The sequence below is a fragment of the Buceros rhinoceros genome, unplaced genomic scaffold (assembly GCF_000710305.1).
Source record: "Buceros rhinoceros silvestris isolate BGI_N320 unplaced genomic scaffold, ASM71030v1 scaffold27932, whole genome shotgun sequence".
NCBI classification, from domain to species: Eukaryota; Metazoa; Chordata; class Aves; order Bucerotiformes; family Bucerotidae; genus Buceros; species Buceros rhinoceros.
Genome location: NW_010398769.1, coordinates 23682 through 27721, shown reverse-complemented (window position 1 = coordinate 27721; position 4040 = coordinate 23682).

Genomic DNA, 4040 nt, shown 5'->3' with positions numbered 1-4040 from the left:
ACCTCAGCCAGCTCCAGTCGGGTGCGGGCTGTGCTCTCAGCCCCGAGCTGTGGCCGTGGAACCATCCGCTGCAGCGGCTCCGGTTTGAGCTTCGGGATGTTTGTGCTTTGTTTTGATGTTGGAGTGTACGGGGTGACATGGTGCTTTATTGCAAAGTGTGATGATTGAAGAAAAAACCCCCTCCAGCATGGTCCTAGGGATGTCACAGCTTGAAGAAGTCCTGTTTATAATAAACAGGCTGTTTATTTCTTACGAGTTTTGAAAAAGAAGTGGGAAAATTGAAAAAATCTAACGTGAAATGGATTTTTTTCTTCCCACAAATAGCACAGGGGGTGGAGAGATTTGCTTTAAGTCGCGCACAAAGGTGATTTATCAGCGTGCTGAGCTGCGCCTGCAGCTGCATCGGTGTTTTCGAGATTATTCGAGTTTCTCGCAGTATCTGGGATAAACACCCTTTGGTTGCGCCAGATGAAATTAGCCCTTTAATAAACAAGTTTCTGTCCCTTTCGGTAACATGATAACGGGCTATTTAAGAGCCTGATGTTTGCTGTCCCCAGATAGATTGTCGTCCCTTTGCTGTAACCACGTTACAAAGACGATCTGGGAAGAGACGTGAAGTCTCCAGAACTGTCTTCTGCAAACAGATGGCTCCTACGATGCTGCCCTGGGACGCTGGGTCTCCCCCTCTGCTGTGGTTCCGAGCCCACCCTAAGCTCGCTGTGTTTTTGGGCTGCCCTGTTTTAAAGGCAGGTGGTGGTAAGTTTTTGTGAAAAAAAAGTAACATCAATAAAGAAATTAAGAATCATCCCAATCCTTTTCCCACTCTATTTTCAAAAGACTTAGAGAGCAAGAAAAAGAATCAATTCTTCATTTCCCAGCATGATCCTTTGAATTCTCGAGTGTTTTAAGTGCTCGGCTGGTAAGTCCCATGCGTCAAAAGTCCCCAGCCTCTCGCCTGCCAAGCCTGGCGAGCACCACTGGCTCCCATTGGCGACGTGTCCCCCCTCCTGTCACCACCATGGGTTTTGACCCTCCTCTGGGTGTGTTTTGTTCCTTTGCCTGAAGTGTGGCCCAAGCCAACTGCTCCGGCAGGAACGCAGGGTGCTTCCAAGCAGCATCCGTCACCGCGGGCAGCCCGGTGAGCCCCGCTGCCTGCGACACCGAGCAAAAGGGGTGGGCTGGGGAAAGCCCTTGGAAAACAATGCCAAGCCCTGGTGGATGTCACCAGGTTTGTGGTCTTCAGGTCCCTCGGGTGGATCCAGACCAGCCAAGGTCACTCCCTGTGTGTTACTGAGAGGTCACCCACAGCAACAGTGACCCTGGTGTATGCAAGGGCCAAACATTTGATTTTATCCCAGGCTGAACGAGTTCACTGCTGTGGGGATGACACTGCCTTGCTGCTTTCTGCCTGCTAGACGCTGCCCTTCTTGGGCAGACCAAGAGGAGGTCTCCAAACGCCCTCCAGTCCCTTTCCTGGCAGCAGCCACCCCACCCCCTGCCTTATGATACTCTTTGGAACAAGGACACCTGTGAGCTGAGGGCTGTGCCAGCGCTCCGGGGATTTACACGGAGCAGGAGAATGTGATGCGCAATCCCGTGTTTCACAGCACGTTGCAGCAGACCCAGCCACGATGGATGCTCTGCACGTGCCAAACAAAGTGCTTCTCCCTGGCCCCAGCTCCTTGCAGAGACACATCTGAGCCCGTGTCATTGCTGGAGAGCCAAATCCTTAACTCTGGATGTGCTAAGGGGGCACCAGCCTTCCCTGGGGACACGAACCGCTTATGCCGCAAAGATTCATGCCCTGCAGAGGTGCCTCCGCTCCTGCCACCAGCGTCACGAGCTGCATGGAAATCAATTTCATACAATTCACTGATCGCTTTGATCCTGAGTTTACTCAGACTCTGGCACTTTGACGCATGTTTGCCCGCAGGGTAAACCTGGGCGTGCTTGAGCGTGGGGGTGGCATAGGCAGGCGGGAGGCTGTGAAGTCCTCAGATACTCTCCCCGGCCACAGATGGAAATAGGAGGTTGCAACACCCTGCAGCAACGTGCTAACCCTCTCCTGCCTGGAGCCGAGGGTGCAGCAGGGAGCGTGCCACCCCATCGCCACCTCCTTGCCATCCCGCTGGCCCTACTGACCCCCGGGAGGGGATCATGGGAAAGGGGACGCAGGGGTGGATGGCTGCTTGGCTTTGTTTTGTGGGGCGTTTGGTGGTGGTGGTGGAGGCTCAAGCAGGGGGGGAAGGGTTAAAGCAGGGACCCTGTGCTTGCCCACTGGCCACTGCCTGCACTTGGGTGTCATCCAAAGCTCCTGCTCCTCCCTGCCAGCAGTTCTCATGTCATTGGAAAAGATCTGAGTGCCTCAAAGACAGGGAGGGGAGAGCGTGGGGGAAGGGAGGATGGTGTGGGTCCTTAAAGACCTGCTACCCCCCAATGGGATGCCCCAGATTCGAGGGGCACTGGGGTCAGCGATGCAGACACCTCTGAGGGTGGAGGGACATGGCCCCACTGGCTCCCATGGGGACCACCAACGTGCAGCGCTGGGAGCGGGTCCCAGATCTGATGCTCCCGCAGGATTTATGGTATCGGGGTCCCTGCAGCATCCCAGGGCTGGAGGACACCCATTTCCCTGTCACAGCCTCCGTACCCCAATACCCCGTCGCAGACACCCTGTGAACCAGGACGAACACGAGACACCTGCAGCCGTCACAGCCCACCCCATACCCAGCCCCAGGCGCTGTGCCCTGCTCGGCCGCTCTTGCTCTCCAGCTTCCCAGGGATTTCACTCAAATCCGCTTGGATCTGGAGAACCAGGACTCGAGGATGAGCTGTTCCCAAGGGCTGTATAAATAACCGAGGAGGGAGGCAGCTGGATAGATGGACAGGCGCAGAGGCTGAGCTCTGTTCCCGGCATCTCCGGAGCTATAACTGGGATCTTTGTCCTCATAACTCCCCAGAGCATCCACCCCGTTCTCCCACTTCCTCCGCTCCATATAAAGGACCTCATTAGTCCAACCTGATGAATACAGGAACGGTGCTGATGGATCCTCATCCCCTGCTGCTGCTCGCTCTCCTACCTCCAAATCTAGCAAGTTTCCTCGTGTGACCACAGAGCTGCCTAAGCAGCTCCACGGGGCCTTTTTGCCCTGAATGATGCTTCACCAATCCTTTATGCCACATCAGCAAATAGAAAATGTTATTTAAATATCAGCACAGCCAGGACAAGGCAGGACTCTGTGTTCTTTAACCAGTTCCCATTAAAATGCCCTTTACCCTCCCAAACCATTATGACATTGAGCATTTTCCCAGCGAGGACTAGAGGAGGCAGCTCCAGCGCTCGCAGCATCAATCCAGCAGCTACACGGGCAGGACCTCCCCTGTGTGACAGGACCGGCTGGGGGGTCCCGCTGCCTCCGGGGCTCTGTGGAAGTGTTGCCCCTCGTTGATCTCCGCTGTTAAATCTTTTTTGCTCACTGCATGCCCAGGCTGATGCCTCGCAGCTCCATCAGCAGCAGCGCGGAGAGGGGAGGAAATGCTTGGGCTTATCTGCAGGCTTTGCTCTGCAGCTCAGCACCGGCTCCGGGGAGCGATGCAGGATCAGGCTGAGTGGCGTGGATGCTGTCGTGAGGGATGGGGGGACCAGGGTGGCTGGATAAACCCCAAAATGGCTCTGGGGGGCCACAGCGGTCCCTGCACGTGCAGTGGGTGATGGGAGCTTTGCACAGCCCCGTGCCCCTGCAGCAGACACGTGGGGACATTCAGCACCCCAAAAATGAGCCGAGCTCCACCCTGGCACTGCCAGTTTCTCCACTGCCCATGGGGGGATCCGAGCCCTGAACCCACGTTGGGCTCCCTGGCACCCCAAAGCCATTGGCCGTGTCTGCGCACCCGCAGCCCTCCCCTGTGTGAATGGGGAAACAACCCTCCCACCTCCTCGTCACCCTGTCACTACTGTTCCAGCACACAGAGGGGTCCCACCTCCACCCCTCTCCCCATGGGGGTCCCCCCCTGCTCCCCCACGGGGGACAGGGCTCGGC